Raw genomic sequence first — 21,179 nt, forward strand, 5'->3', positions numbered from 1 at the left:
AGGCTGAACGTGCTCTAATGGGGCCTTCAATAACTGTCAACCTCTATCGTTCTGGTTCATTCACATATATGGAGGTGGCTATCTTCCACCTTCCCACAACTAGGAGCAAACATGCCATGTCCTTGAGCCAGTAGATAATATCATACTGATTCGTTCCCATTTGATCGATTGTCTCTTTTAGAATGAATGCACTCTAATGGGGTCTTCAATAACTGTCCATCCCTATCGTTTTGGTTCATCCGCGTTCTCCTATATGTCAATCAAGTGCCACCATGGCATGTAATTCCGTTGACTCGGTCCACGTGGACGCTCACTTGTTGATTCGGTCATTCATGACTACTAAAACCCAAAAGCGGATGTAAACAACCAATATATAATCGAAAGAAACCACAATGAAGTTTTGCAAATTTGGTTTAAAATTTTCATTCGTATGGCTTTGTAAAGTTGAAGCTGCATTCATGAAGCCAAACGGCATTACAAGGAATTTGTAATGCCTCTCATGATTGGGAAACCCCGTCTTTGGTATATCTGGTTTTTGCACTTGGATTTGATGATACCCCGACTGAAGATCCAATTTAGACAATAGTTTAACATTGTATAATTCATCAAGTAATTTCTCTATCACCGAAATTGAAAATGTATCTTTAATAATTGCCCAATTCAAGGCTTGATAATCCACACAAAAACACCATGAATTGTCTTTATTCCTCACCAAAAGGACCATGTAAGAGAAAGAGCTAAAGATGGGTTGAACTTTCCATCTTGTAACATCTCCCGTATTAACTTTCCAATCTCGTTTTTTGCATACATGGATATCCATAAGGCCGGAGATTATTGGGAGAAGTACATGGAAAAATTGGGATTTTGTGGTCATGAGACCGTTCCCGAGGGAGGTCATTAGGTTCACCAAAGATTCCTGGAAACCCGTCTTACAGCTTGCCAAATCTAGGTTGTCTACCATCTGGTTTTCTTCGGTTGTGACTGCAAAGAGTTTGGCCCAAGCCCCTTGTCTTTGGTCCTTTAAATCTTTCCCATCTTAGTTCGATCCACTGGACATACCTCTCCACTTTGAGCACCACGTAAAACATGTAGTTAGCCACAAACCCAAAACTCAATTCGTAGCTTAGCAAAATTCCACACAATATCGCCGAGGGTGGTCAACCATTGTATACCGAGCTTGGGCATTTATTACTTGGACCATATTCGCGATTTATTTACATACTAGAACAAATCAAAGTTTGCAAGGTGTTAATTCGGCAATTGTAGCTTCTATCGGATTTCTTATAATTTGGATATGCTATTTTGGGGTCAATCTATTAGGAATAGGACTACATAGTTATGAGGAGGAATTCCTCGTCTAGGATCGTCGTAGTGGAATCTTCCTCTCCCCAGCGTACATCTGGTTCTGGCAACCTCCCTTTTTTCTTTTCTTCTTTTCTATTGCAATTTCTCGATTATTATATGATGATTTCTTAACTTTCCATATGCGTATTAGGTCACGCCATTAGCGAGAGTTAGTGCTAGCGTTAGTGCGAGAGTGCGTTAGTGCGAGTAAGGTCACGTCTATAGCGTATGCCCCAGCTTGCTGATATCTTAATTATAACTGTCAGCAGGCAAGCTCCCAGGATCATCGTTTAGATGGTCAGGAGTGGGGGAAGACTCAAAATGACCCAGGAGATTTTATCCTTCCTGCCTGTTGCCTCCTGGGCCTCAGTCGCCTTATTCGTCTTTTCTTATATTTGTTTTATTTTATTTTAAATATTATATAGTTACATGTACATTCATACTATGATGTTGCGTTTTTATTTAGGAAGACCAACGCATTGTATACCGAGGAAAACATCGTATCCTCCTGTTAGGGGTAAAATCGGTCTTGACCTTCACGATCTGGACATATGGCAATGAATGATCTAACGGGCAACAATAGATCACCTTTCGCTCTCTCTGATAATAGATCTCATGATTCCTTTTAGCCAGGTCAGCCAAAGTCGTTAGAGATCGGATCTCACGATCATGTGATAAAGACATTAGGCTTCGACTAGCACATTCACCAAATATGATTCTGTTAATTCCCAAACCAATGGGAAAGTGGCACGTAGACCTTACACTGACAAAATATGTATGATCCCCTTTAAAAGAGGACTCTCCCACTCATATGAGGGAAGAGAAAGTAAATGACCAAAGAAGTTCCTTTTGGTGAGAGAGCTCCATCTTCTCCAGCCAACCTCCGATCCAATATCCGATCGCTGAAAGTTATGTTCTCTAATTAGTTTACTTCTTGTAATCTTTCTTATCATAATTGTTAAATATAAACATTGGTTTCCTATTTAAATAGTAGAAACTATCTTAGAGCTTGATTTGATTTACATGATCTTTTATATCTCCGTGTAAGTGAACAGGATTTTCCGACAGTAAATCTCTATCATCCCTTCGATCTTTGAGCAGGAAATTAGCGTTAACACCTCCCAAGGCAACAATTGCAATTCTATCTATATTCTGGTCCTTGCATAAACCAATAAAATCCCTTGCACATTCCGTCTCTAATCACCTAATGCCCATTGACTATTGAATCCTGTGGTGGCATTCTCTTTTCAAGGCTGCAGCCAATTCGTTTCGCCACTCAGGAATCCTCAAAGTTGTGGGTACTCCCCGAATCTATCAGACTTAAAATAGGTTGATGCTTAATTTGACCCCACACACGCATTGTTTTCATCGCCATAGTACCAGTGAGGGTATGAACAAATATTTGTAGACCATCCTCAACGGAATCATTTCCCTCTTCCCACTTCTTGCCATCCTCATCATTTGAACCACCTGCCTCAAACAGGAGTAACTGCCTCCTTTTACATCGGGAGCTAAGTTAAATTGTTCATCACAATTAAAACAAAATCGCTTGGCTCGCCATTTGTTCATCTCCACCTGTGAGAGACGCCTGATTGTGGATGGGCCTGTATTGTCGCTAGGTTTGATCTGGGGTTGGCTGTCCTCACAAGCTTAGAGGGATCGTTCTTCACATAGGTGGGCCAGCTTCGTCGAGACATGGTTTCGACATTAACTTCCTGCAATTGGGCCAGCCCTAGAGCTTGGATGATCGTAACGGATTTAAACATTTGTACTGCAGTGTGTATTTCCTCCTTCAACCCGCTTACAAAACTGCTAATAAAAAACTCTTCACTCAACCTTGTGGTTCTCACTGTAAGTTCCTCAAACATTTCTAGATAATCCTTAACAGTATTGGTTTGGCAAAGCTTTGTTAATAATTCTGTAAGATCCTCTAGGCTGTTGATGCTAAAACATATAAAGAGAGCTTCAATGCATTCGCTCTAGCTTACCTTCCTCTGAGTATGTTCGAACCACCTGAACCACTACAATGCCTGCCGTTCCAGGTGTATGGAAGCGACATGAACTTTTGGGCCCCCCAGAATTTAACTGTAATAAAAAAATTGTTCGACGTGACATACACAACTCAATGGGTCTTCACCATCAAATTTCGGAAACTTCTCCTTGTTGAACTTTGTTTGGACAGGTCCTTGTGAGATGATGGTGCGTTAGGGTGTGCCATGCATGAATCCCTGTTGTTATTGTCGGCCCACAGTGACTGAAGCTGCTTGCTTGTGATATTTCAAATCCATGAAAGCAATCTAATTCATGATTTCTTTAAGCATTTCTTCTTAATGGATCTTGATTCCAGTCACATTGTCTTTGAGTTTGGCAATTTTAACTTCCAAGTTTCTGTGTCTCCTGTCCTCTAATCTCCTCTGCTATGTTACCCAATACCATGTATCCAAGATCGTCGCTCTAATACCAGATGATGAGTGTTAATTTGGAAGAAAAAAAACAGCAGAACCAATTTGAAGCTCCTGCATTTGGGGGGGTGGGTGGGGGGGTGCGGAATCCCTCACGATCACAATGATTCGAAAAATAAGAGTTTGTTCATTGAAAAACACCCTAACCAGCAGTCTCCTATTTAACTTCAACCTTACCTACAAATCACACCGATCTAATCCAACGACTCCATTAAAACCAGCTACCAACTTGACTTCCTATCCAATACGGCTCTAATTCAAATAACAAAATAAAGATAAATAGCAGCAATGGAATATATGCAAAATAAAATAGGAGAATGATTTGGATATTTTGAATAAACTAGGAAAAGGGGGAAAATTAAGTGGTTTAAAGCATAGAGATCAAAGAATGGAAATCCAGGTCCAGCTGGCATCGGAGGACCGCTGCGCAATGAGGAAGGGAGGGTAATTTGGGCATTCAAGGGCCTGATCAAGGTTGAGGATGCTAATGAAGCAGAGGTCCGCGCTATTCATCAAGGAGTTAAAATGCTTCATAATGTGGATTTGAATAAACTAGTGGTTAAAGGGAACTCTCTCAACGGCATTAGATGGTTGAGAGCCTCACATCCTCTCCCTTGGAGATTCGCAGCTCTAATTGATAATATTCAGGATACATTGGGATCGGCATCCGTTTCATTCAACCATGGTAGGCGGTCAGCGAATGGGGAGGTGGACAACGTGGCAAGAGTGGAAGCTTCTAGGGAGAGTTTTGATCTACTTGATTTTCTCCCTCCCTAGCTTATATTTGTAATGTTACGCTTAGTTGTTTCTATTGTTAGCTCTCCATTGTACCTTGGGGACCTTCTCGGTCTCTTCTTTTTAATGAAACCATTTACCATTAAAAAAAAAAAACATAGAGATGAAAGTGAGCTCTCTCGGCTCTTTAAAACTTTTACACAGTATTAGAACAAGGTTCTACACAGAAGCCATGCCTATGCCCAATTAATTACTCAAGGAATTCTAAACTGAAGGGTGCCCTTGCAAAAACCCCAGAGTAGGGTAATGTTGATACAATGGGGTGCCCCGGCTGTATTTTTTCTATGGCACCATGCAGTTTAGCATTCCTTTAAATAATTATATGACAACGCTTATGTATTAATAACCGGTATAGTGAATAAAATGCCCTTCTGGCGAAATCTTGTAAGGTATATAAGTAGGTTTGTATTTGTATTTGGAAAAATGAAAAGTTCGTAGTGAGACTTACTCTTTTCCATCTCCAACTCCGTTTTTCTGATTTACAGTTTTCTCTTTTTCTTTTCTCCTACTTTTACGAGTGTTTGTTAAGTGCTACTGATCATTTTTTAAAATCAAAGAGGTGGGTCCATGTCTTCTCAAGTTCAACTGATAGTATAATTTTCAAATTTTTTTAGGTAACAAGAAGGGGCATTTAAATGAAATATCTCCAAGGAAAATTTACACTCGAGAAAAGGAAAATTACCCTAATGTGATTTCCTCTTACAGCTTGCCCTTCTTCATTTATGGTCGAATTGCAAAAAAATGGAAAAAAATGCTTAGTCACCTTTAGAGCCTTTAATCGGAGCTGCTGCAAAACAACACACAAAAGCAAGAATTTAATGCTACTACTCATAAACCCAATAAATAAATATGGCTCAAAAGACGAAAATCAGTGTAATCTGCTTATTCCCACTTCCCATCATGCTCACACAGTGGCAACATTTTGGTTCCACCACCTACTTGCACATCACATGGAAGTTGTTACCTTTACGAGTGGCTGGTTTCAGACTTCACCACTGTTCAATCGAAAATGGTCGATTGTGATGTACCCGAGAAGCATTGTATCATTCCACTCAGCATTCAAAGAAGTTTATATGGTTCCAGAAGAGAAAAGCTTACCCATGACTGGTTAGTGAAATGCTCAATGCCCATTGCCAAACTTGAATTAGTGGAATATGTGAGAAATTTAAATGTACAGCTTTCTCGGCAGGCAATGATGTTTGGCTTCTTCTAACAAGTCAGATATTTGATTCAAAATATTTCCTTCATTCTCTCAGTAGTTTGTTGGTTTTGGTACCTGTATCATAGTAAAAGAATGAAAATTATTTCTTCAACTGAAGTCCATTTGCAAATATGGATGGTAAAAACTGAAAAAAATGAGAGATAGATAGGAAGGAAACCATGCAGGTCCGGGTGAACCGATGCACAAACATGGAAGTAAGTTAGAAGCTGACTATGGCCCAATTTCCAGCCTAACACATAAATAGGCTTGGTCTAGGCCTTGGAGGGAGACATTTCTGCTGTGTGTGCCTATGTATTGCACATGTGAAAGTAAAGATTACCTTATGTATAGCACGGAAGCTAAGTATGATGGAGACCATTATATATTGCAAAGCACTCGGTTTAGCTAATATTTGGATTGAATCTGACAGTTAAGTTTTTATTGAACCACTTAGAGAAAATAAAGCCCCTCCTTGGTCTATTAATTAAATTGTATTGGCAGGAAATTAAAGCGCTGATCCTGGATTCGAGGCCACTGCTGTCTTACACTTATAGAAGGATCTCTTTAGCCAGTCAAGTTTGTGATAGAATATGTAATAAAAATTTTACACAATGGAAGGATCTCCCTGTTAGAGCTAAGGTGCTCTTTGGGCATTCCAAATATTTGATGTAAGTAGATTTATTTATTTATTTATTGGGGTGAGTGGGCGTGGGGGAGGGGGGAGTGGGATGTGGGGTAAGGACGTAGGTATGGCCCACTCTTTGTATTTTTTCTATTATCAATAAAACATAAGGTGTCGGCTCCTAGATAAATTATGAGTCATAAAAAAGAGTAAAAATGTAATTACTTGGCTTTCAAGGCCATGTAGCTACCCCTTGGAGGTAGGAGCGCTTCCACTTCAACTTTCATGTTGGTGCTATATAATCCCTTGCTCTGCCATCAAGGCCCCCAACCTCCACTACAAAAACTGCACAAACTGGCCGGTGATCAGAAAATCTCGACTCCCCACGGATGTAAGACAATTGTGAAATCCCGTTGCCATGCCAAAGTATTCTGTCACACCTAACAATTCAATAGATTCTTTGTTTTAGTAGATGCTTAACTACTAAATTTTTCTGTGAAAAATTGTCTGTTAGGAATGCCTACATACCAAGCTGGAGTTCTTCTTTTCTTCTTTGATGTTATAGTCGCTCCAGCATAAGCATCTGAGTTGTTTGAGTATGATAGAAATTCAAACATTCAGGACAAGAAAAACAGAGTAAGGCGTAAGCCAGCGTGGATGGCAGATTACAACCAGGATTAGTCTGTTAACAAGAAGGTCTTAACTGATAATTGTTGCATTTCAGTCCACTCAGCAATTTTAGTATATACGGGGTAGAATTATACTCAATGTAATTGACCGTATGGCTTAGTAAGTATAAGGAAAAGTAGAATACTAAGTTGGTTGTAAGGTCTGACAGGTATCACAGGCCGTCATGATATGCTTTTATAAATACGAGTGCCATCAGAAAAAGAAATGATGAATGAAATATTTCTTCTCTGATCTTCTTCTTTTTCTCCTTCTTCTTCTTCTCCTCCTCATCTTCTGAAAACCCTAAAATCTGAGATCCTCAAGCTATCATTGGTGCTTTCATTGATTACTCTCCACCTCCACAAATGGCGGACAACACGCGAGCACAATCCAAAATAGACGAACAACTCAAACTCCATCAGCAGCAGCTCAATGAACTCCGTCTCACCCAATCTCAGCAACATGAGGAGCTTGTGGCGATGATAAAACAGTTGCAACAAAACAAGCCAACAACATCGTCAACAAGAACAAATAGTGATGATCATTCATCACATGCCGCTGAGGAAGGGATAATTCCTTTTCAACAAAATTACAGTAAATTCATTAGAATGGACGTTCCGCGTTTTGATGGCACCGATCCGATTGGGTGGGCGTTCAAAGTTGAGCAGTTCTTCAATTTCTATAGCATCCCAGCAGATCAGCGTTTAACAATAACCTCGTTTCATCTGGATGGTCCAGCTCTGTCCTGGTTCCAATGGGCTAAGGCGAATAATCTGCTAAACTCATGGAATGGATTCCTTGATTCCGTTCAATTGCGTTTTGGCCCATCTCTCTATGAGGATCCCAAAGGCGAGTTATCCAAACTCCATCAAATATCCTCTGTTGAAGATTACCAAACTAGATTTGAAACAACATCCAACAAGGTCAGCGGCCTTTCCGAAGCTTTTCTCATTAGTTTTTTTATTTCTGGTCTTAAACCGGAGTTGAAAAGAGACTTGCTCCTTGCACAACCTACCTCTCTGTTGCAAACATTCTCTTTAGCAAAATTGTATCAACAAAAATATGAAGAATTGAGGAAATATTGGAAACCAGCATGGCCTAAGCCCACGCATGGTCCAGGATTGTTACCAACACCTTCTCTTTCCCCTGTTAAAGCAATTACAACAAACCCAGTTCGTCAATTTCCAATTCGCACCAGGCCATTATCTAAAGAAGAGATGAAAATCAAAAGGGAAAAAGGGCTTTGCTACTTCTGTGATGAAAAGTACATTCCAGGCCACGATTGCCGACGATGATTATATCATCTCTCCGCCATGGATGATGACACAGAGGGTATATTAGAGGAGGATTTCTCTGTTGCGCAACCTCACAGTCCTGAGGCGGCACACGAGGTACATTCAGATGAAATCAGTTTCTATGCGTTGGTGGGTCACCAAAATCCAAATTCAATTCGACTAACCGGGGTAAGTGCTCAACACTCTGTTCATGTTTTGATTGATAGCGGCTCCACCCATAATTTTGTCAAGGAGACAATCGCCCAGAAATTGAACTGGTCTGTGTTACCTACACCATCATTCAACGTCCTCATTGGAAATGGAGAGTCCCTGATTTGCAACAAAAAATGTGTTAATGTCACACTGTCATTACAAAACCATGAGTTTCCAATCGATATTTTCCTTTTACCAATAAAAGGTGCCGATATCATCTTGGGTATTCAGTGGCTCGCTGAATTAGGTTCAATCCTTACAAACTATAAACTCTCAACAATGGAGTTTCAATGGAAGGGTAAACAAGTCAAGTTGATAGGCGAAACAGAGTTAAATCCCTCTCCACTCAGAGCTATCCATCTCAAAGGTTTAACCAAAACAAATTCAATTGCTTCCTGTTTCACACTAATTTGTCTTCCTCATCACCCTTCCAGTTCCCATATTACTGAGTTTCAGTCTTTGGAAAGGCAAAACAATATACCAGTTCCCATTTCCAATCTTTTACTTCAGTTTCATGAGATCTTTGAACCACCAACTGAACTCCCTCCTCACCGCGAATGGGATCATCAGATCCACCTTTTCCCAGGTTCCCAACCAATCAATGTTTAACCATACCGATATCCCCACTTCCAAAAAAATGAAATTGAAAAATTAGTCCAGGAGATGTTACATTCCGAAATTATAGTTCCCAGCCATAGTCCATATTCATCACCTGTTCTTTTAGTCAAGAAAAAGGATCAAACATGGCGCTTCTGTGTTGATTACAGAGCCCTTAATGCAATCACTATTAAAGACAGGTTCCCAATTCCAACAATTGATGAGTTAATGGACGAACTCCATGGTGCCAAAGTGTTTTCCAAACTGGATCTACGATCAGGCTATCATCAAATTCGGATGAAAACAGAGGATTGTCCCAAAACTGCATTCAGGACTCATGAAGGGCACTACGAGTTTTTGGTAATGCCTTTTGGCCTTACCAATGCTCCATCGACTTTTCAAAATACCATGAACATGCTCTTTAAACCATTTCTTCGTCAATTTGTTATCATCTTCTTTGATGATATCCTTGTTTATAGTCGAAGTATGCAGGATCACATCAACCACTTAGCTTCTGTTCTTCAGTGCTTATCCACCAACAAACTGTATGCAAAAATGTCTAAATGTCTGTTTTGTCAATTCAAAATTGATTATTTGGGACATATCGTATCGGGTGAGGGAGTTCAACCTGATCCAGAAAAAATCAGAGCTATGCAACAATGGCCACAACCAGTCAATCTGAAACAGTTAAGGGGATTTCTTGGCTTGACGGGGTATTATCGCAGATTTGTTCAGCATTACGCCACTGTAGCATTTCCCCTCACAAACCTCTTAAGAAAGGATTCATTCCACTGGTCCTCAGAGGCTCAAGAAGCTTTTGAAAAACTAAAAATTCTGCTGACTTAGGTTCCAGTCCTTGCCTTACCTGATTTCTCACAGGAGTTTGTAGTTGAGACTGATGCTTCCAGTATAGCAATTGGTGCCGTGTTAATGCAGCAAAGACACCCCATTGCTTATTTCAGCAAGAAAATGACCCCTACTATGTCAGTTGCATCTGCATATGTGAAGGAGCTGTTTGCAATCACTGAAGCCGTTAAAAATGGAGACAATATTTGCTTGGCCGGACGTTCACTATATACACTGATCATAGAAGTCTCAAAAATCTGATGAACCAAGTTATTCAAACCCCAGCACAACAACAATATTTGAGTAAATTACTGGGTTATAATTACTCAATTGTTTACAAATCCGGGAAGGAGAACAAGGTCGCAGATGCGTTATCCAGAGTTGAAGAGAATTCCCACTGTCCAGCAAATGCCTGTTCCACTTCACTCCAGATGGCTATTTCACAACCAGTTTTTGACATCTTCTCCCAGATTCAGTTGGACAATACTACTGATCCTGAATTGCTTCAACTACAGGACCAAATCCAAAAGGGCATCGCTACTCCAGAATTTACAGTTACAAATGGGCTCGTTTTTCATAAGCAAAGGATATTTATCAGTTCAACCTCCCCACTTCGATTCAGAGTTATGCATGAATTTCACAACACTCCACAATCCGGACAGGGCGGGAATCTTCGTACTCTCTTACGCATTTCTGCAAGTTTCTTCTGGAATACTATCAGGAAGGATGTTAAAGAATTTGTAAAGAACTGCCTTGTCTGTCAACAAACCAAATATTCCACTAGTCCTCCAATGGGATTATTGCAACCCTTGCCTATCCCTCAGTTCATTTGGGAAGATGTCACCATGGACTTCATAACTGGCTTACCATCTTCAAATGGGTTCACTACTATCTTCGTTGTCATTGATAGATTGTCGAAGTCTGCTCACCTTGGCGCCTTACCAACAGTTTACAATGCAGTGAAGGTTGCCAAATTATTCTCAGACATGGTAGTCAAATTACATGGATTTCCAAAATCAATCGTGTCTGATAGGGATCCCATCTTTATCAGCAAATTCTAGGGAGCATTGTTTAAATTGAGTGGAACTTCCTTGAATCTTTCCTCGGCATATCACCCACAAACGGACGGCCAATCTGAAGTCCTGAATAGATGTGTGGAACAATATCTCAGAGCCTTCTCCCAAGATAATCCAAAACTTTGGCATTCCTATCTTCCTTGGGCGGAGTATTCTTATAATACATCCTTCCACACAGCGATTAAATTAACTCCTTTTGAAGCTGTATATGGCCGTCCACCACCATCTATTCCAACATATATTCCGGGATCTTCCCCAATCGAGGCAGTGGACTCTGAGCTCAAACAGAGAGATGTGATCTTAGCCAACCTCAAACTTAATCTGAGCCGAGCACAGTCGAGGATGAAATGTTTAGCAGACAAGAAAAGAATTGACAAGGATTTCGAAGTAGGCAGTTGGGTTTTACTGAAGTTACAACCTTATCGCCAACACTCAGTAGCTACCAGATCCTCGCAGAAGTTGAGCAAACGATTTTATGGTCCATATGAGATAGAGGAAAGAGTTGGGAAAGTAGCATACAAATTGAAACTTCCAGAGGGTAGCAAAATTCACCCTGTTTTCCATATATCACTTTTGAAACCATTTCACGGTCCTCTTCCTAATTTTGTTTGTGACTTGCCTGAAAAAAGTTTCAGTAATCATCCTATCATCTCTCCTTTAGCCATTCTGGGAACACGAACTGTTCTACGAGGAGAAGAACTTCTCCAACAGGTGCTGATTCAGTGGACAGGACTCCTTCCTGAAGACACTTCTTGGGAAGATCTAAATGACCTTCAAAAAGAGTACCCACAATTGAACCTTGAGGACAAGGTAAATTTTGAAGGCGTAGGCAATGATAGAAATTCAAACATTCAGGACAAGAAAAACAGAGTAAGGCGTAAGCCAGCGTGGATGGCAGATTACAACCAGGATTAGTCTGTTAACAAGAAGGTCTTAACTGATAATTGTTGCATTTCAGTCCACTCAGCAATTTTAGTATATACGGGGTAGAATTATACTCAATGTAATTGACCGTATGGCTTAGTAAGTATAAGGAAAAGTAGAATACTAAGTTGGTTGTAAGGTCTGACAGGTATCACAGGCCGTCATGATATGCTTTTATAAATACGAGTGCCATCAGAAAAAGAAATGATGAATGAAATATTTCTTCTCTGATCTTCTTCTTTTTCTCCTTCTTCTTCTTCTCCTCCTCATCTTCTGAAAACCCTAAAATCTGAGATCCTCAAGCTATCAGAGTACTTGTATGTTGGAGCAAAGTATATCTTCCCTTCATTCCATCCCTTAAAGACTCACTCAGCTTCTCTTTCAATCTTTAGCTATGAAAAGATAAAGCTATATAGTAAGCATCTTGATTTTAGTTTCTTGTGAAAATTTTCAGTTGGCAGTATATTAGAAAAGGAAATCCCAACTCTTCAGCAGTATGTGGAAAGGGGCCAGATGTGAATAAGGCCATTCCAGCAAAAGGATCCTTAGTGTATCACAGGCTCATATGATATATAAATTTAAAATCTTAGTTTTGAAAAAATCAGTTATATAAGTCCCCAGTGTAGTAACTGAGACATAATTGCTGAAATTATGAAAAAAGTTATGCAATGTGCTTAGTGGTATTAACTCCTAATAAAACAGATAGAACTTTATGAAGATGTAAATAGTTAACCGTTTCTTTCAAGGTCAAATGGGCATAAAACAAAAAACAAATTTTACGCCAAATTTTTTTTACGCCGAAAGAAACAGAGCATTCAAGCTATGAAAATGCCAAAAGTGTTTACGAAGAGCAATTACCTGATCCTTTTCAAGAAGGGTGTCCCAATCATTGTCCTCCAAAAGCTTCCTTGTCTCCGAGTAGCTCAATGCGATACGGTAATTCAAATCCCCTAACCATATGACCCGGCTGGTGCAAGTTTTTTTTATCAAAAGCACAAAAGAGAAGTAAAGAGATTCAAATACACTACAATTAAACATTAAAATCTTTAATGTAACTACACAGATGCTCACTCGTGCTCGAGAATTTTCTCTGGAATTCGACCACCAGGCATCTTGCAGATCTTTGGGAATTGAGTGTTCTTCAAAATTTCTGTAACATCAGAATTTCCCCTAAGCTCATCTCCTTCTTTCTCCCCTGAAGCCAGATGACTGCAGACAAAGCAAAAGCTTGTTTGATGCAAAGACATGCTCACAGAGATACAACCCTGCAATGAAAGAGACCATTGTCCTGAGAATATACATTAAGTGGAAATCCATTATTTAAAACACCTGAGGGTCTTAGGGATGTATTGATATCTCATTTTGAGACGATGACATGCAAATCAATACCTGAAATGATAAAACAATTTGATTATTAAGAAACTCACATCCATACCAAGCCATTTATGTCTGGATTCATCGAGCAATTACAAATGGTAACAAAAATCCATACCTTGTTTCCAAGATAACCCATGATCCCACGCCCAACGCAAGAGAGCCTCAAATGGCCTATGTGTTGAACAAGCTCCTTTCTCACCCAAATGGTAACAAAAATCCCCACCATCTGCTTGCTGGCAATAAGGCTATATCTCGGCTGGTTATTACCAGAAGCTGCAGCTATATCATGTACCATGAAATTACTCAAACCCTCCTCCTCTTCAGACGAAGAGTCCTCTTCTATGACATTTGCCTGTTGGCATCTAAAACAGGAGTCCTTACTATACTTCTTCTCACCCTCAGAAGGGCAGTTACACGTTTTGAGGCGCCTCCCCTGTTCTGTCCTGAAATTCCTACTGACTGTCTTAAGAGAAGGCTTTTGAAAGAACAGTAATCCGCTAACATTCTTTTGAGTCTCTAGAAACCATTGTCTTTGTGATGGAAGCTTGGGAGCAAAGTGAGGTGCTGTAATCAGATGGAGTATTTGGGGTGTCATTGGTGTCAAGTTCTAACGGCTTATTCAGTGTCTTGTTGATTAGAAAGAGCCATTTCGCTGCTTGTTCATTGTCTTCTATAACCAACACATTCCCAGCATTCAGAGGGACTATTTCTTGAAAGCTGTTGCAATTCATCCCAAAAGACAAATGTGCAGGATATCAATTAGGCTACACGATCAAATTCATTTGAATAATCATTTTATTTACACGAATTTGAGGAAAATATAGCAACCTATTGTAATTCATAGATGAGTTCAGTGGAAATTGGGAATAGCTATTCGTTGAAAGCCAACATACATGAAAAATGAAGAATAAATTACCATGGAAAGTTAAGAGATGGTTGGTATAGAGAAAGATGGATTTCACAACACCGGAAAATCCTCTTCTCAAATAGTGAAACCAAAGTTTACATGAGCCCAAGAACAATAACCAAAAGAGAAGAAGAACAATCACCACAAGATGTAATCCAATATATATGATGGAAAAACACAATACAAGACAAGAACAAAAAAAGAAGAAGAAAGCTTCAAAACCAAGCTTGCACACAAGAGAGCTTCAATGGAGGTCTAGGTAGTGGAGAATCTCTACAAAAGTGAAGTAATGAGAATTAGGCTTAGTCAAGGAAAAGTGAAGAGAAGTAATAGCTTTGGTAGGAGATAGTGGGGATGGGAAAGTGGGGACTTTAATGCTAGGATAGTGGGTTTAGAGTTTCAAGTAGGGTTTGAATTTGAAATAGGAAGTAGTGGGAAAAGTTGTAGCAAACATGTGTGGCTCACACATGTGCAAGCTAGGCCAACAAAAGACCAAAATGCCCATGGACACAAAATACATATTTGTCCTCACTACATTTCTCAAAATAAAAATAAAATAAAGCAACCCAAAAAATACACTTTAAAAATTAACACTCCCCCTTAAAGTGATTTTTTTGGAAACTACTCCAAGCTTACCCCAAAGTAGCTCAAATGGTCCTTTGGAAAGTGACTTGGTAAAGATGTCGGTAATGTTCTCTTTGCTCCTCACTTCCGCTACACCAATTGTACCATCTAACACCTTTTCACGAATGATATGATGCTCGATCTCAATATGCTTTGTTCTTGCATGAGAAACCGGATTTGTGGCAAGTTTGAGTGCACTTTGGTTGTCACCAAGAATAGTCGTCGCCTTGTGAATAGGTAAATGAACATCTTCTATCAACCGCCGCAACCAAGATGGTTTGGTTTTTCCGTCCGAGCCCGTTCCTGACCAGGAGTGCGCTCCCGGTCTTTGTGGAGGCGGGCTGGGACGAACCAAGCACCGAGTACCCAAGTTTTAGTGAACTGGGTTTCCAAGATGGTTTGCTCGGAGATTTACAAAGAAACAGTATACTCTTTTATCATTCATATTCGAGCGCTTACAACAGCATTCGCTTTTGGGCCAAGTGGCCGTCTATTGATAGTATTTTCAGAGGTTCTTTGAATTCTAGGCATGGGATAGCAGGTGATCCCCAAGCGTTTCCAGTTTATAACTTCCCGGGCGAATCACCTCTCTCACTCGGTACGGCCCCTCCCAAGTTGGGGAGAGTTTTCCGGCCTTCTTCGGTTGGGAGATAGCAGCTTTCCTTAGGACTAGATCCCCTGCTCGGAATTCTCTGGGGCGTATCTTCAAATCATGATAGTTGGACACTTTCTGCTTGTAGGCGGCGACCCTGATTCGGGACTCTTCCCGGGCTTCTTCCAGTAAGTCGAGATTTGCGCGGAGCCCATCTCCATTGAGCTGTTCATTGAAGTTGGTGACTCTGGGAGACGGGGCGCCCACATCGACGGGTATTACGGCCTCCGTCCCAAAGGACAAGTTAAATGGTGATTCCCCCGTTGATGTGCGGGGGGTGGTACAATACGCCCATAGGACATGATAAAATTCATCTGCCCATCGGCCAGCCTTTTCGTCCAGCCTCTTTTTGATCCCCTGAAGCAGAATTTTGTTCGTTACTTCTGTCTGTCCATTCGTCTAAGGGTGCGCTACTGAAGTAAATCTCTGTTCGATCTTCAAGTCAGAGCAGAATTTTCGAAAGTTTCGGCAGTCGAACTGTCTGCCGTTGTCCGTTATCAAGACGCAGGGGTATCCCGAATCTGCAAACGACCGACTTCCAGAAGAAGGTCTCTACGTTTTGCTCTGTGATCTGAGCTAGAGGTTCGGCCTCCACCCACTTGGTAAAATAGTCAATGGCCACCACGACGAACTCGGTTCTTTCGGAGGCTGGTGGAAAGAGGCCCAAGATGTCCATCCCTCATACTGCGAAAGGGAGTGGGCTGATGATCGGGGCCATGGATACAGCAGGTTGGTGGATGGTGGGAGAGAACTTTTGGCATCTCTCACACTCCTTGACCAGGTCCAGAGCATCTTGCCTTAAGGTTGACCAGTACAGGCCTCTCAGCAGCACTTTGATTGCCAGGGCCTTGCCCCTAGGTGTTCCCTACAAATCCCTTCATGCGTCTCTTGTAGGGCATATGCGGCGTTGCCTGGCTGGAGGCACTTTAGGTATGGGAGGGTGTATGACCTTTTGTACAGGCTCTCACCATCGAGGGAAAATCGGGCTGCTCTCTGTACTACTTTGCGGGCTTCCTTCGTCGCTTCGGGAAGCTTCCCGCTACGTAGGTACTCGATGATTTCGTCCATCCAGCACGGCTCGTATTCGACCTGCATTACCTCGACGGCCTCGTTCTCGATACTAGATTTCTGCAGAAACTCCATACATATACTTCCTAGAGTGGTGTAACCGGATGCTGCCAGCTTAGATAGCACATCCGCCTTTGCATTTTTTGTTCTAGGAATCCTAACGACCTCGAAGTCTTTAAACTTACTAGCCAACTGGCGGACCTTGGAGAGATATTTAATCATGCGCTCGTTGCGGGCTTCATAAACTCCTTGGATCTGGTTCGCAACCAGCTGGGAGTCGCAGTATGCCTTCAGTCCTTTGAGCGCTGGTCTGGACTGCTAGGTTCATTCCTGCGAGGAGGGCCTCATATTCTGCCTCATTGTTGGACGCACGGAATCCGAACCTTAGGGCATAATCCAGAGCGAAGTTGTCAGGCCCGGTAAGAATCAAACCGGCTCCACAGCCACTCTTGTTCGAAGATCCGTCCACGTACACTTCCCAGAGTGGTTCGATGATCAATGGATCATGTTCTGCCGATACGGGGACGATTTCTGTGCTTACTGGTTCAGTCTTGGCTTTTGTTCGTTCCCCACTTGTGGTTACCTTCTCCACAACCGGGGTTTGGACAGTTTCAGATTCGGTGCTCTGCTGGGGGATGGTGCATTCAGCCACGAAGTCTGCCAGCACTTGAGCTTTTATGGCTGGCCTAGGCAGGTACTGGATATCAAATTCGCTCAGCTCCACGGCCCATTTCACAAGACGCCCCGAGGTGTCCGGTCCGTGGAGAACTTGCCTGAGCGGCTCATCGGTCAGGACCTTTATTGTGTGGGCTTGAAAGTATGGCCTCAGTTTTCTGGCCGCCATGATCAGGGCGTACGCTAGTTTCTCAACCCGCTGGTACCTGGTCTGAGCATCGTGGAAGACCTTGCTGACATAGTAGATCAGTTTCTGTTGGTTGTGCTATTCTCAAACTAGCACGGCTGCTAATGCCATGGGGCTTACGGACAGGTACAGGAGCAACTCCTCCCCTGGCTCTTGCTTTGTTAACAGCGGTGGGGAGGACAAGTACTGCTTCAACTCCTCGAACGCGATCTGGCACTCCTCCGTCCAAGGTGCTGTCTTGATCCCTTTGACGGCGTTAAAGAAAGGCAGGCATCGCTCTGCGGACTTTGAGATGAAGTGCCCCAGCGCAGCCACCATCCCGGCTAGCCATTGTACTTCTCTGATGGTTTTCGGTGGAGTGAGCTCCACCACGGCCTTGATCTTCTCTGGATTGGCCTCTATCCCTCTTTGGCTTACCATAAACCCCAAGAACTTTCCTGAGCTGACGCCGAAAGTCCACTTGGTGGGGTTGAGCTTCATGTTATGCTCTCTTAGGACTTGGAATGTTTCTCTCAGGTCGGAGACATGATCTTGTGCACTTCGGCTTTTGACCAGCATATCATCCACGTAGACTTCCATGTTACGGCCGATTTGTTTCCTGAAGAGCTTATTGACGAGCCTTTGATATGTGGCCCGGCGTTCTTTAGGCCGAAGGGCATGACGCGATTACAGTATGTTCCCTAATCTGTTATGAAGGAGGTCTTTGGTGTGTCCGATTCATACGTTCTGATTTGATTGTATCCGGAGAAGGCGTCCATGAAGCTCAGCAGTTCGTGACCTGCGGTGGCATTTATCAGCTGGTCGATTTTTGGGAGCGGGTAGCTGTCCTTGGGACAAGCTTTGTTCAGGTCGGTGAAATCAACGCAGGTCATCCACTTCCTGTTGGCTTTCTTTACCAAGATCACGTTTGCCAGCCAGTCTGGATATTGAATTTTCCGAATGAAGTCAGCTCTCAAGATCTTCTCCACTTCTTCCTTGATCGCCTGCCGCCTTTCCAGAGCAAAATGTCTACTTTTCTGTTTCACCGGCCTGCAGGTCGGATTAACACCGAGTCTGTGCGTGCTGACCTCCGGGTCTATGCCGGGCATGTCTACGGGGGCCCATGCAAAGACGTCTGCATTGTCTTGAAGAAACTGGGTGAGGCTATGCCAGGTACTACTGCCTAGAGAGGAGCCGATCTGAACGACCTTCTCCTTATCGCCTTTGCACAGAGGGATGGAGATGAGGTCTTCGGCGGGTTGAGTCCCCTGGGCTTCGTCCCTCAGATCGAGTAGCTCAATCGGCATCGATTCTAACGCATTCTTGCCCTTGAGTGCCATGGCATAGCACTCCCTGGACTGTGGTTGATTTCCCCTGACTTCTCCCACGCCGTTTTGCGTTACAAACTTCATTTTCTGGTGATACGCTGACGCGACGGCGCAGATTAGATTCTGGCCGGGTCGTCCCAAGATAGCGTTATAGACCGAAGTGGCCCTCACTACCAGGAAGTTGACCATCGCGAAGGCTTGACAGGGTGGCTCTCCGACGAGGACTGGGAGTTCAATCTGTCCTTCAACTTTCACGACCTCCCCTGAGAAACCGAACAGATCGGAGTTCGCCGGCCGTAAGCGGTCGTCACCTATCATCATTTTCATGAAAGCATGATAGTACAGGATATCGGCCGAACTCCCGTTGTTGACAAGGATTTTCTTCAATTCCCAGTTCGCGACGAGCATTGTTAGGACCAGGGGGTCGCCGTGAGGCAGTATCAAGTTGTCGAGATCCGCATCTGAAAAGGAGATTTCATTCTCCGTCTTCATCTTTTTGCTGCATGTGCGCACGGCGTTGACTCAGCGTGCATATGCTTTTCGAGCAGCAGATGATGTGCCCCCGGCTGCTGGCCCGCCCATAATTGTGTTGATGACCCCCTTGGGCTGGAATCGGAGTGCCTCTGGCTGTGGACTGGATGGCGGAAGAGATTGATTCCGCGCATGGGGCGGCTGTGACCGTCGGGGGCTCTGGCCCTGGAGACTCTTCTCCCGGCGCTCTCTTCTGTAGCCGTCATCTTTGACATACTTTTTCAAGTATCCCCGACCAATCAGCAGCTCGATTTCTTCCTTGAGCTGCTAGCACTCGTCTGTGTCGTGTCCGTGGTCCCTGTGGAACCAACAATACTTCGACTCGTCTCTTTTATTCCCCTTGGAGATCATTCTGGTTGGCCACCTTACGAATTCTTCTGCTCTGATTGCGGCCAGTATGTGTCTCCGGGAGGTGTTGAGAGGGGTAAAGTTTTCTTCCCTCCTCTGGGGGGACCTCTCTCTTCTGGGGGCCTTATCAACCATACGCTGCTTGGTAGGGTTCTTTTCTTCGGAGGTTTTCCTCTGGTTTGATTCTAAGGCCGTTAGAGTCTCCTCCACGGCTATATATTCCTCGGCCCCTGCAATCAGATCTGCCAGTGAGTGCGGGTTCTGGCGAGCAACTGATCGGCGGAAGTCGTTGGATTTGGCGCCTGTGAGGAGCGCATTCATGGCGGCTGATGGATCCAAATTTGGCACTTGAAGAGCCTCTCCGTTGAAACGGCTGAAGAATGTTTTCAGAGGTTCATTATCCTCCTGCCGCAAGGCCATCAAGGATGCTGTTGTTTTCCTTGACCTCCGGCTGCTCATAAAATGGCGGACCAGGTCGTCCCCAAAGTCCTCAAAGTTGCTAATGGAGTTCGGCTTGATCCTCGAGTACCAGTCCTGGGCTGCCCCAGTCAGTGTGGTCAGGAATGCTCTGCAGAGGAATCCGTCAGAGGCGCCGTGGAGGAGCATCATAGTTCTGAACATTTCTAGGTGGTCCACAGGGTCGGTGGTTCCGTCGTATTGCGGAACCGTCGGCATTTTAAACCCTTGGGCGCTGCCGCGTTCATAACATTATCTGTGAACGGAGGTCTGCTTGAGTACGTCTTCGCAGCGGGCCGGCCCTGATCTTTTGCCAGCTCTTCTATACGGTGATCTATTTCTTCTATTCTCCGTAGCATTGGGTCAGCCCTCCGGTCTGCTCGGTCCAACGACTTGTTTCTCTCCACCGATGGGCTCGCAGCAGAGCCGGACTGACTTTTCGGACTCTTGCGATGAGACCGGGTCTTTTCCTGCGGTGCGCGGTCTTCCTGGGCTCGGTGCTTCCACGCGGAGCGGGACCGTGACCTCCGACGGTGGTGAGGCTCTGTATGGGCATGCCTGGTTCTGGAGTGATTGACTTGCCTTGTGGAGTGGCAAGTCCGGTCTCCACTGGGGCGCGCTGGCTCTCCCCTATGGGTATTCCACCTTTCCTGTACAGGTTGTGGAGCTTCTAGAGGATGTTGGGGAGGCGCTTGGATCAGGTGTTGGTACTGATCAACAAGAGCCGTCATCTGTTGAAAGAGAGCTTGAACTTGATCCGGAGTGGGGGTGAGATTGAGGTGTTCCGAATGAGCTGGGTTTTGCTCTGCTGTAGGAGAGGGATCCACCACCTGCGAGGCGATGCGCTCGCTCCGGGTCCTACGAGGTACTACGGCTCGGGTAGTTCGGGCAATTAGTACCCGAGCACTCTTCCGCCCTGCCATTTTGTATAGGGGACTCGAACAGCTTTTAGTTCGTGGTCCCACGGATGGCGCCAATATGTTAGGCCTAAAATCGGTAACAGATACGGTAGTGACGTAAGAGC

The 21,179-nt window shown here is 43.5% G+C and overlaps 1 pseudogene; it reads right to left on the reverse strand.

Annotated features, from left to right (window-relative positions):
* Window positions 1–2,620: 2,620 nt before the first annotated feature.
* On the reverse strand, window positions 2,621–16,873 carry LOC143859644 (type I inositol polyphosphate 5-phosphatase 10-like; annotated as a pseudogene).
* Window positions 16,874–21,179: the final 4,306 nt, after the last annotated feature.

The sequence above is a fragment of the Tasmannia lanceolata genome, unplaced genomic scaffold, assembly GCF_043159265.1.
Source record: "Tasmannia lanceolata isolate RefF3 unplaced genomic scaffold, GAP_Taslan_0.1 ptg000035l, whole genome shotgun sequence".
Lineage (NCBI taxonomy): Eukaryota > Viridiplantae > Streptophyta > Magnoliopsida > Canellales > Winteraceae > Tasmannia > Tasmannia lanceolata.